General features: G+C 30.5%; 1 protein-coding gene across 2 annotated transcripts in view; it reads left to right on the top strand.

The window, feature by feature from the left end:
* The window catches only part of LOC149032468 (uncharacterized), a 155,619-nt gene that overhangs the window by 85,964 nt on the left and 55,519 nt on the right, over nucleotides 1-14,136 (top strand). The window lies entirely within an intron of this gene.

Below are 14,136 nucleotides of genomic sequence, written 5' to 3'. Positions count from 1 at the left end.
CGCGTTCAGGTTTAACGCTCCCTTAGCGTATTCTTCTTTCTTTCGTTCCGTGTTAAAACGCCGGCGAGCTAGACGCTCGTTAAAACGCTCGAGGACCGAGAATGTCCGCGTCAGCGCGATTAAATCAGACCGAACGCTGAGCTTTGATGCGGAGGCGGACAAGGAGAAGGAGAGGGGAAAGACAGAAGGAAAGAAAGAGAGAAAGAGAGAGAGCAACAGTTCGTTTCTGCCGACGCGTTTCGCCTTTATAATGCCGTTTTGATTAAAGTATTTCTTTGTAAGGGAAGGGAAACAGAGAGCTCACTGTGTTTCAGCAGTTGGCATCATCATGGATAGGTTCGAAAATTTTTCTCCTTCAAACTCTTGGATTCTTTTTTTCTTGTAAAAAGTTCTGTTCTTCATCGCCTTCTTCTTTTCTCAACTCTCTCCTCCTCCTCCTTAGAAATGTTTCATTAACCCTAATCTCTTTCTCCTCTCTCTCGCTTTTTGTAATCCATAGGTACATACCATCGATCGTTGCAATCTTAACTCAACCACGTAACGTTATTTATTTTGTTTCCTTTTTTTTCTTGGTTTTTCTTCTTTATTTTTCCTCTTAATTTTTTTTTTATCATTACCTTTCTCCATGAGATAGAGGGAAGCCATGATGTTCAACACTTTAAAGGATTCTCGCTATTCTCGCCACGTATCTCTCTTATCTACTACGTATACGTATTTATTTGTCTAACTAGTGACAAAAATTGGTTAACTTTTAAAAGAAAAAATATTAGTTTTCTTTTTTTTTGTTATAAAAAATTCGCGCTAAGCGTTATGCGTCTCACGTTCATATGTCACCTTTCATCTTCTTTTCGATTTTTCGGAGAGAAAATGTTAGAAAATAAAAAGAAATAAAATATATAAAGGATAAAAAATTTTACAAAGAATTGGAAATAAATAAATTTAAACGTTCAAACGTCATCATACAAGGAAACGAATTTCGCTTGTATTTCTCAAACTAAAATAAGATTTCTTATATCGTTTCGTCCACGTTTTCAAGAGGAAGCACGTTGATGTGTTCACCGATCTCTCTCTCTCTCTCTTCTTTTTGTACTCTCTACCGTGCCAGATGCAATTCTCGCGGCCTGGAATTTAAACCGAGACGTCGTCGTCGCGACGCCGAGGCACCAATTCGCCGCCACTATCCTCTATCTCAGCCCCCTTGCCCCACACCGCTCTTCTTTTCGACCGACCTCGATTCGTATATTCTTCTTCTTCTTCTTCTTCTTTTTCCTACTTCTATTTGTATAATTTTCCCCAAACAAATTCTTCTAAACTCTTCCGATTCAACTTTCTTGTGGCAAATGAGTATTAATTAATTTTATTTTTTTTATTTTTTCTGATAAACTTTTCAACAAATCTTCCTTTATTTCGTTGTCGAAAGTTCTCAAACACATCATTCCCAAATTCTCATCTTATCATAATCGTAAATATGTTTATTTACAAGAATTTTAATGTGGTGTTAGAATAAATTTGATAAATTTTTTTTCATTTTTGTTTTTCGAACTTCCTCTGTACTCTCATTCTCGAATTCGTGCGAGTTCTTACGCTAGTCGCATCGTCTAATCGTCGTCTTCCTTTTTCACTGCAAACTAAGCGGGCGTCACGCTAAATTCTCTATACCATTTTATTTTTTCTTTATATTTAAAAATAATCGCTTGTTGGTTCTTCTCTTGATTTTTAGTTTTCTTTTTAATTTTATTCCCCCTCTATTTGAAATTACTTCCTTTAGAACATACGCGTCGGTCATTGAATTTTAATAAAATTTTATATCGCAATATTAATTTTCAATCTTCCAATTGCGATACATAATTCGCAATAAAAATTTTTATCTATTTTCAAACCACAAATAGTTACATATATATATACAGTAAAATCTGTTTTTATGTGATTTTATTTCTGTGCGATTTTTTTTATGCAGTATATGAATTCCAACAGCATTGGCTCTACTGTAATGTTTTCTATCAATGCACATGTATATTTGCCCATAATTTTGAAAGTGGTCTAACAATAAGTAAAAATTTACAAAAAAAAATAAGTTTATCAGTTATTTCACACCACATTATTTTAAACTAAATTAATTCAATGTAATTTTCACGATATTGTCAAAAATGAATTGTTAGATAATGTTTGTTATTTCAATATATATAGAACTCATTTAGTATTCAAATATAATTATTTAAATATCTTGAAACAAAAGATATATAACTTAGACCACTTTCATAATTATGGTCACATATGTGCACTCCAAGACACTCTGTTCATTTTATTCCGTTCTTTGTCATTAATCGAAATGTAAACGAAAATACATCAACGTTATTATCATAAATTACTGCTCTCTTACATAACATCAGCGAAAAGGTTTTTACACTTTCAACGAAAATGATTTTACCGAAATGATTATTAAGAATAAAAATGTCAATGATAATGACATTATCAATAATTTGATAAATTATGAGGATGAACAAAAAAACTGGATTCTATGATAGTCAATAAAATATATGCAGGGATCCAGCTTTCCAACAAATTTGAAAAACATTTTTTTCAAATAGATACCAATACAGAAAAAAAAGTTTGGAGTTCCTAAAAGAGCTGCTGTCATGAATATCTAGCTATCTTGACATTTACAAACAACCGACCGTTGTCAAAAAAACTTATCATTGACTTTATGGTGAAAAAAAATATATCAATACAAATTTTATCTTCGAGAGACGAAAACGATTTAGAACCTAATTCATCACAAAAAGATGCGCGTTTTGAATTACGACGAGTAACAGGAAATTATTTACATATGTGCATTTTGAAAATTTTTCCATGTATAACAATGAGATATTAAATGTTTTTAAAATATATCCATATGTAATTTGATTATTTATTTTGTTTGAAAGCAATTCTCTCATATATTTCGTATATAATTGACGTATTTTCTAAGTGCGACTTTGTCTATGGGATCCCTCTTCACCGCGTGAACAATTTTTCTTTAATATGTTTTACAAGGTTATATGTAAGTATTTATAAAATTTTCAAATATTTTTTTATGCGGTTCCTATCTACCGCATAAAGCAGATTTAACTGTACATACACAGACAAATAAATACATATACTATCCACTCACACAAAATATGTTAATAATTATAAATCTGTGAACGGTTTTCACACATGCTTATCTCATCCTACTTGGCACATTTAATTCTCTCTAAGCACCCCTTTCGTACAACATCTCTTATCGTTCGAATGGATGTCATTGCATTGGCTGGTCGTTGTATTAGCATACACATAATATCGAACACACACATATATATAAGGGGACCAATCGTGTCGTAAATCATTATCGTTCCCCTCGTTCGAAGCGGAGAACGACGTTCCTGACCTATCCCTCTTGTTGAATTATTTTCCACAGTCATTGTATGTAAGTGTTTACATATGTCACAATATTTATTTATAAGAACTCGAGCAAACGATTACAAAATGAATTGTGGGACAACAGTTTCAAAGCTATTTCTTATTTCAAATAAAAAAATTATCATAATCAATTCGATAGTTTTTTTTTTTGTTAATAAATCAATAAATAATATTTAAAAATTTTATTTTAAAATAAACGACAATACTATTATTTGCACAGTATTTTTATTATTATTATTTTTTATCTAAACAACATTAATAATATTTTATCGTTTTTATCATAGTGTTAATACAACTTTATTTAAATATAAAATATTAAAAATCTGTGCAAAAAATGTATTAATAAAGCCAGAACTTTTAAAGAAAAATCGATGTAAACGTTAGTTCCGATTAAACGTAATATTAAATAAGAAGAAGGAGATAAGAAATAATACCGTAGATTATTTTCACCCTTCGACTATGATAATGAACTGTTGCTAAAATAGAACACAGTTGCTCTCGCGTAATACATGTGCATGACAATAGATGACGCATATACACGTAGCATATTCGAGTACGTAGAATGCGTACGCTATTAATATTTCAAAGTAAGGACGGAGAGACATGGTGAGGAGGGTCAGGAAAGAGATGAACAAGAGGAGGGAGAAAGGAAGGGAGGAGGGAAGCTTTTGCTGGCTCGTGCTCGAGCATCGAACCGTAAAGCTCTTTCCGTCAGGCTTTCTTTGAGCTAACTGACTCTCTCTCTCTCTCTCGCTCTCTTTATCTCTCTTTATCTATCTTTCTCTATCTTTCTCTATCTTTCTCTATCTTTCTTTATCTATTCGTCTATTTACAGGATGGCCCACTTAGCTTCCGTCACCTCGAACTTATAATTCATAGCACGTCTTAATTAAAATACTTTTCTCATGTCTATTATAGCGCAACAATAAAATTTAACAATATCTCGATTCAATAATACAATTAATTATAATATTTTTATCTGTTACACTTTTACAGATTAATAGGTAAATAATATATTTGTTTTTTTTTATTTATATCAAATAATAAAATTAATATATAAAGATTACCTTATTATCGTTGTAATTAATAATATTGCCCTAGAATTTGGTTAAATGATAAATAAAATTCTTCGAACTGAAAAAAATACGAATGGGAAATTTAATTAATTTCATTCTTTTTTTTTTGTATTTTAACACTCTGATGTAGGCAGAAATAATGCATACGTATGTAATAGTAGTAGATCTTCGTTTATTTCGAGGAGGAGAGGTTAATGCAGCCGATTCGGCGAGCGGACGTGACGTCACGAGGCCTTCTCTCTCTCTCTCTCTCTCTCTTTCTCTCTTTCTCTCGTTCACTCTCACCGCTAATAATTTTTCCTCTCCATTCGTCTCCCGCCTCTGTTCTTTATCTCTCTCTCTCTGTCTCTCTCTTTCTCTTTTATTCGCTTGCTCACTCACTCGGCAATTCCTGTCCACTTCCGTCAATCCAGCGACCGCGTGCACTACTGCCATACTGCGGTGCTGTTCAATGTTGCCGTTGGAATACCGGCTCGTTCTTTTACTCTCTTAGCCTTTTATTATTTTTCATTTTGACTCACTTTTTCTCTTTCATCTCGTAGAATTCTCGTTCCTCTAAGTTTTTTTTACTTTTTGTAACAAATTCTCAAAGTTTCGAGGTGAAGTCGCCATTTTATTCTTGACATTGCACTTCCATTATGTCTTCGTTTTTCTTACGACCGGTAATAATGACCTGTCTTCTTAGTTATCTTTATCACGATAATCTATCCTAGTGATTCCCTTAATATGAAATCCTAGTAAATATTAAATTATACGAATAGTTCACATGGTTATTAAAAGAGAATTATTCAATGTAGATTAAGTTAAGTATTACATGAGAATAATTATTTTTGTCTAGTTTTGAATTACTTATCAATCGACTCTTGACACTAATAACATCTATGAGTTTAAATTGTCGTTATTGAAAATAAATCTTAACCTAAATATGCCTGGGAAAAACTCTTTTTTTTATATTGTTTTAAGTATAATAGTTGATATGGCTCAAAAAAGAGAAATTTAAACATTATGAAGATATCCGTATTTTTGCAGTATTTTGCAGCATTAACTGCAGTGTTTCTTAATCAATGGATCACAATACTATTATAAATAAATGTATTAAGTCGCATTGAAAAGAAACATGTTAAAAGATATTTTAAATGTTACAAATAGTTAACATGATACAAATATGTCTACTACTTGATTTTAATTCTGCAAATCTATCCTCGATTCTCATACTATCTATGATAGAATAATAGCACAGGTTCATCGTTCCAGTCGTTGTCTTCTCTATGTAGAGACGAAAACTACGAAAACTCGTGACGACGACGACGAAGCTACAGGTACTCTCACTTGTTGCCACTCGATTGCTAGCAATTTTGTTCTCCGCCATGAATGCGCTCTCCCAGGGGAAACTCCGACAAAAATCGCTTCAGAGAAATCACGAGAACATAGTTCTGAATCGTGTCATTTCTAAACTTCTTTTTTACACGAATAGATAACTCTTTTTTAGGTTCTCTTATCCATATATATATATATATATAGATGCAACAAATACTAACACACACGATAGATAGGTATACATAAGAATGATATCCTATCATCTATGACGGCCCTATCGATCATGCGGGTATTATTAAGAAGAAGACTGCACGATACTCACGTCATGTTCTCTTACCCACATGATATCTTAACACGGTATTGTGTGGCAACGTATCCAAACCCATAGACACGTATCTAAATACACGTAAACCCATATCGCGAAATATCACTTTTGTGGCAATTAACGTCATCCGACCCACATAATGAATGCACGTGTACATATATATACCCATATATTTATAAATACCTATATATTTATAAATACCTATATATCAATTTTGCGTAGACATGGTACTTGATGCTAGAAGAAAAAAAGGTACTTAATATATGAGATGTGTAAAGATGATAAAACAACAGAGATAATAATCGAAATCTCTTTTTATGGAGACGTCGAGCCAAGATAACAAAGTGATTTTATCGGAAGCGAGCGCTGAGTTCAAAGAGGTTAATTAATGCGCGGTAGCGTCTCTTATCTCGCCTTCATGTTTAGTAGATCAAATCGCCACCTAGATGGCTACATGGCGTTTCGATCTGTTACAGAATTATGGAATATAATTTTTCAATAATTTTTTATCCCTCTTGTTATTTTATTTTTTATTTTATCTCTTTTTATCAAATTTTGTTTTTTATAATACAGTTTAAAGAAAAAATAATATAATATTATTTATTAACTTATCATCTGATTTAACATATATACATATTAAAAATTACATTTATGTGTTACTATTAATATTTATTATAATTATACGCGCTAATTGTATTATAGACATATATAACAAAATATTATTAACGCAGGTAACTGTTAAAAGACAAGAATAATCATGATAAAAATAATATTATCTAATAGGAATCTAAAGTATAAATGTACTCATCAAGAGACGAGAAAGAAACGTTCACATTTGTCAGTGCAAAAGTCGCGTGGGCAGGATGCAGATACGGCCTTGACTAGCAATGCGCGCACGACTGCGTTCTCTGGACGCGCATAGCTCGCAAATGCTCTTTACTCGTGAATAACAGTAGAGAGAGAGAGAGAGAGAGAGAGAGAGAGAGAGAGAGAGAAAAAGTTGATGCGTGTATAGTAGAAGACGAGGAAGAGTTAGAGTACTGGTAGTGATGATGATAATGATGATGATTATGATATTGGTGTTGGTGGGAGTAGAAGGAGAGTTTGTTCACTCACACGTGTACGTAATGTATTACGTGTCTTCAACACGCTCTTGAACACATGGTAGTATAGTACCCATCGAGAAGGATGCGAACGACGCACTATGCGTTGTGCTATGCTGTGCTATACTGTGCTGTACTATACTGTGTTGTGTTGTTCTGTTAGGGACGACAGACACACGAGGTTAATGACAATATGTCGGCTAGCACGAACCCTCCCACGCCTACCAACCACTGGCCCATATAATAATTATTGTCGCATGCAACGGACGAGCCCTTTCTGTATCCCCTTTCCCTTCTGTATCACCCACTCCTCATTCTTCGCGTCATCAACATGTCAGCAATCTACTATGCCTTTCTCACTGATCTCTCTTATTCCATCTATCGTACTATCATATACTTACTATTTTATTATTGCTAATTTAAAAAGGGTCATATTATATTAAAGAGAGATTGTATTAAGTATATCAAATACAAGTAATTATTTTAAATGGATGAAATGTTTTAGCAACGAACAATATACCCGTTATCACTTTTCACTGACCTCTCTTATCATATAACCACTATTTTATTATTGTTAATTTAAACAGTTCGTATTATATGAAATGTGTCAATCGTTCAAAATTATTTAAATTGGTATAAGATTTAATTTGCTTATGCTGCTCGATTTATAGTTTTATTTTATAACGTATAATTAATAAATTCTTGGAATATCTTGGAACGTCAACGATGGCGTCAATATTTTATCGGATCACGTAAAAAATAATATAACCGTATATATGATATTAATTTGATTTTTGTTTAATTGAAAAATTAATAAGAAGAATCGTCAAAAATTATAAATTTTGTATATTTAGAAGAACAGGAATGGTATCAAGAAAAAAAAATAAAAAATTTAATTTTTTATTTATATCTATAAATTACGAGTTCACATAAAAGCAGAGATTTATTTCTCACTTTCTTTCGTTTTTTGCTCTTTATTTTTTTCTTTTTTTTTTTTTCCTTGTTCTTTTTTAAATCAATTGTGACACACGAGAATCGTACTAAACGAAAGAAAAAAAAGCTCCCTCGGTTTTTACGCTCTTTTTCCTTTTTATCTTTCTGTAGCACTTTTACGAGCTTGATACACCCGCGCTCTTTTATGACGACATTCCGGCGACCTTTCGCTTACATTTCCTGTGCATTCGTTGTCCTTCCTATCGTTGCTTAGAGAAACGGAAAAGGATGAAGGAGGTGGAGGAGATGTTAGCAACGACGAAAAGAAAAAACTTAGAAAATTTTGCTAATATGTGGTTAGAGTTGAAATGGTACTCTACTTAATTCAAAAATATAAATTTTATTTTATAGAAATTTTCAATTTAACTTTATGGAAATTGGTATTTTGTATATAAGCTATTTACATATATTTTATTAGTATAGTATATACAGCAGATTTCAAAATATATTAGCATAACTTTAGAAGTGATTTCAGTAGATCAAAATAAGACGACAAATTCATATGCTCCATATGACCTTGTCCCCGAATTATAACTCTTTTTGGTCTTCCAAAAATTCATATTACTTTACTGATTCTATTCTTCAACTATTCACAATTATATTTTTTATCTCCTGTTGTTGGAAAATTCAAACAATGTCTGCTATTTTTGAGGTAATAAAACGATATGATAAGATATTTTTTTAAATATATGATAATATATATTATTTTACCATTTAATATAAATTATAATGTATATATGTGTATTTTTATTTTATTGTAAATAAGTAAACTTGGATCGATATTGAAATGAATGTCTTAAGAAAGTTGAATAAAATATAATATGTAATTTAAATATACATCTGCTCGTTAATTGGTGTCTAATTTATACATTTCGATAACACCTTCCAGTATCGAATTAATTACGTACGGAAGGAAAGTAAATAACAGACAGTTGTATGGGAAAACAAGTTGATGCTTATGCAAGTATATACATTACATATACATCATGTTCATATATATATGCATGTATATGCATACCTATACATATATGCAAGTGTAACGGGCTTATTAAAATCCCATTAAACGTCATTACATGGGAATATATGTATATACCTAGTGAAATAGTTAATGAATACTTAGAAAGGAGAAAATACTTTTTAATTTAACTTAACTCTTTCGAATTAACTTTGAGATAAATTTCAGATGAATCTAATTATACAATATACGTTAAATTTAATCTTTTAAGAACGGAACGCGTTATAGGAGTCACATGAGTGCGGTTAAACACCTATCTAAATAAACACACTCTCGTGCGTAATATGCATCTGTGTACAACTGATAATTTCTATGTATCCATATATGTATATACATACTTATTTTCTTTCGTCAGTTTTCTTATCAATAATTCTTTTTCCTTGATCCGCAATGTCTATGACCTTGACCCTGAAAAGAAATCTCGCCTTTTCGCAGTGCCATTTGGTTTCGCAATAACGAACAATTCTTATTAGTCAACGTACTTTATAAATAAGACCACGAAACAATATATAATTATACGAGAAAAATAAATTTTTAAAACTCTTTATAATATAGTTTATATTTAAATATACGTAGATACATTAAAAAACTGCGTATTTAAGAAAATAATTTTTTCTTACGAATAGAAATGAGATTAAAAATCGAAGAAAACAATGTTTTCGTGACGTTCGAAATTATTTTAATCTATTTTTTGTTTTTCTTTTCTTCTTTGTCAAATAAAATCTATAAAAATTGCGTTTGACATTGAAGTATGAGATGTTTAAAAATCCTTGAAATTAAGTTGTTATTTCCTTTTTTTATTATTTCTTTCTAAATAAAAAAAAAATACGTAAAAATTTTTCCTTTGAGTTTGAGACAAAATTTGATGCAAACTGTAAATAAAAACTCGTTTCATCCAATTGAAAGATATATATATTATTGTTATATCATCGTAAAAGAAAGAGAGAAAGAAAGAAAGAGAAGAAAAATTCACGCTCATCGACCGTGTATGACAGAAGCAAGACCGAAGAACACATCGAGTACATTCTATATTTAACAAAGCGACTGACTTATCAGGCTAGTTTTATCAAGCTGACTTCCAGATGAATTCGAACGTCTTCCTCCTCCTCCTCCTCCCACTCCTCCTTGTGTTTTATTCGTTGACTCGACGATGCACTTTCTCTCTGTTTCATTCTCTCTCTCTTTTCATCTTATTCCATGCCTTTGATCTCTCGTCTCAAAGTTACGTAATCGGACAACCAAGTTAACAGCCGTTGTTTGCATCTCTTCTTTTTTTTTCTTCATATTTTTTTTAATTTTATTTCTTTTTTATTTTGCATTTTTCTACATTCAACATTTCGTACTATCGCTTTCTCTATGAAGCAAAATTATTTTCTGCCTGTTTGTGCGAGATATAATAATAATAATAATTATTATTATTTTTTTTTTTTTTTTTTTTAATATTGTTTTAATTATCTCGATCAATATACCTGGATATAAATTATCGTTTTTATTTCTTTCGTATTTAATTTTTTGTTTCCTTTAAACAAGAACAAAAAATTATTTGCACGATCTCGCATAAAGGTATTCAAATGTTATTTATGTAGATGTTTCGTTATTCAAGAGAGTTTTTCTTTTTTTCTTCTTTTTTTTTTTTTTTTAATTATACGAGAAAGCTCGTTTCTATTGGATCTTCGAGTAATAAATTTGTATCTCTCTTGTAGACTCGTTTATTTTTTATCATTGAAGTGAAATATAAACTAGCGTGTTTCGATTGATCCGATATTTAAAAATAAATATTTTCATAACGATCCTTTATAAATTCGCTTAGCAAATACTAAAAATAAGTATCGAGTATTTTTGTGGTTCATCGTTCTCGTTAAAAAAACAAAAAGAAAATGGGAAAGGAAGGAAAAAAAATACGCCCAATAAAAAAAAAATTAAAAAAAATTAAAAAAACGTTAAATTTTGTCAATATATGAAAGCGAAAAAAACAAGGAAGACAGAACACGTTTCACGTAGTTGTGTTAATTGCACCAAAAGTGCGAATTTTTTGTTGTACGTTTAGTTAACCATCATTCCTTGTTTAACGCCATAAGTATACGTTAAGTCTAATATCAGTTATAATTTTTCAAAGGTTACATTTTTTTTTATTAATTTCATTAGGTCGAGCTGGCTAATAAGTAATTACTTTTAATATTAAATATACTCTCTGTATTATTTATTCTGACAAGAAAATTATTGAATAGCTTCCATATAAAAATCTACCATAAGTGTAGAATTATTAAATATTTTTTCAATAAAAATCTATACTCATTTGTATTTAATGTTTATACCTCTATTTAAATATTTCTATAAAACACAAGAAATTTTCGATATTAAAAAAAAATATTGTAGAAAGGGATTAGTTGACAAATTTCGTGTCTATCCTTTTTTTTATAAGTTTTCAAAAAAAAAAAAAAGTAAAAGTTAATTTGATCAAGAAATTAGAAATTGTTTCTAGGTCAGGCTCAAAACTTTTCAACCCACTCATATATATAGAGATAAAAAAAAATCGATAATTCACAAAGCAAAAAACGAAAATATTACTAACATATGAATTATTAAAAAATATCTTTATTACCTATGTTCCTATTAATTTCCAATATTTATTGATATATCATTTTATTGAAAAAATCATTCTCATATCTATCATTGATTCGTAAACTAAAAGTGTTACGTATAAGACAGCTTTAGCATACACAAACACACACACACACTCACACATGTATATATAAAGTCAACGTAGAAGTTGATGTAGGTCGTCGGTTTGTAATCAGTCAGTTGCTTCGTTTATCGTAGCTGTTATCTATCGTCGCTATCATCTGCACCGAGAGCGTGCATGACCCACATCGTGTGTTAATGTACGCCACGCTGCTGCCGGTGGCGGCCTTTTCCAAGTCTAAGCATCACGTTCAACAAACGTTCTATTCAAAATGGCGGACTCACACTATTATACGGTATCGTTCACGAAAAACAACAAAAAATACAATTTTTCTGATGATCGGTACAACATATTCGTGAGTGAGTTTCTACGTTGTATTTAATCTCATTAGAACGGTCCTTCCTCTCTCTTTACTCGCGGTGTTTCTTTTTCATCTATTATACTCTTTTCCCATTTTATACATTTTTTCTCAGCCCTCCCCTCCTTTTTTTTATCTTTATCGTTCTTCGTTGATAAGCTTAGAACAATTTTTATAGCCGCTTGACTTGACCTTTATACAATATAAAATTAAAACTATGAGTGTGTGTATATATGGATTGCCAAGAATTTTTATGATCGTTAAACTTGAACTTTCTGTAGTAAAATATTTGCAAATACGAGTTTACGAACTTTTAATAATTTTATATATTAAATTAATTTCTTTTTTTTTCGTATTTATCTGTAAAATCTTTATACTTTTCGTATAATAATTTTAAAAGTCGATCTATAAACTATTATCATTTTATACATTTTATTATTATTTTATTATTTTAATATAAACAAAAAGAGTTAAAATTAATATCCTAGTAATTTAATAATCCTAAAAAAAAGTCCTAAAAATGTCTTCGTTTTATTTCATATGTATTATAACTACGTGAAATAATTTTTGTATTTAATTTCCATCGAATGTATGTTAATTGAATGATTGATGAATGAGATACTATTAAAACGAAAGTCAAAATTCGATCTTCAATGTTTTTCTCTTCACTGAAATTTCATTTATTCCCCTACCTCGTCCTCACTCTTTCTCCCTTCCATACTCTTTCCCTTTCATTTTCGTTGCTGGTCCGATGATTCAGGAAAAAAAAATACCTGTGAACACATCCGTCACTGTGAAAAGATAAATCACACGTCTTTAAAAGACTCTTTCGAACTCTTCTCTCTTTCAAAGGCCTCTTTCCTCTTCATAAGATATCAGTATGCTTTACTAGTATGTAATCCAGTGTGTCCGTTTTGTATTCTCTTCTTTGATCGAAAAATGTCGATTTCTGAGAAGGACGTTCTTACCCTCTTTTCTTAGTTTTTTTCTTTTCCAATTTTTTTTTTCGTAAAACATCAAAAGAATTTTTTCAGGAAGATCTTCGATATATTTATTTGTACTGTTTATATCAGTTGATTCTCCCTTCTCTCAATTCTATATATATACACAATTTTTTTTTATATCTCACTTGTTAAAAAAAAGGACAAACATCAAAAACAATTTATTCATATCTTGCATTTATTTATATTTACTTGTTCATTTAATTTTATTTTATATATCAAATTTGTTCAATTTAATATTTTTACTTTTCATTTGTCGTATTACGTTATTTATTTATTTTTTTTTTCAATTTTCTAATTTACTTTGCAAAAAAATAAATGCAAACAATGTATTTTACGTTTATCATTTATTTCAATGCTTTTCTAATTTATTGCTTTATTTTTTTCTTTGCTTTTTCATAGTATAATTGCTCAGCTTTTTCAACTTAACTTTTCGTGACTGTAAAAATAAATAACTTTTCATTCTCTATACTAACATCTTCCAAGTGTAATTTCATATTGTAGTAGAATATTTGCAAGCTTTTATTTAAAAAAAGTAAGAGGTAAGAGAATCGTCCTACTTCCTCCGTCGCGAACTTATTTACGTCAAAACACGCGAGAATCCAGTACTTCCGGTAACAGGTAGATGTTGCTCAAAGATAGTAGAGGTTCCTGTAATAGACTGACTACTACCGGCATGATTATCGCGTGAAAGAGAAAACCGCAAGCACCGATCGATTTCGAAAGGCCTCCTACTGTAATTCAATTCTCCTTAACTTTGTTCATAAAAAAAAAGAAGAAACAACCCAAATTTTTATCCCATGAAAGAAATAATTTGACAAATTTTC

Source organism: Polistes dominula, unplaced genomic scaffold (assembly GCF_049000335.1).
Source record: "Polistes dominula isolate Pdom_NZ unplaced genomic scaffold, Pdom_raw_medaka contig_22, whole genome shotgun sequence".
In the NCBI taxonomy this organism is placed as follows: Eukaryota; Metazoa; Arthropoda; class Insecta; order Hymenoptera; family Vespidae; genus Polistes; species Polistes dominula.
This window is presented reverse-complemented; position numbering and strand designations above follow the sequence as displayed.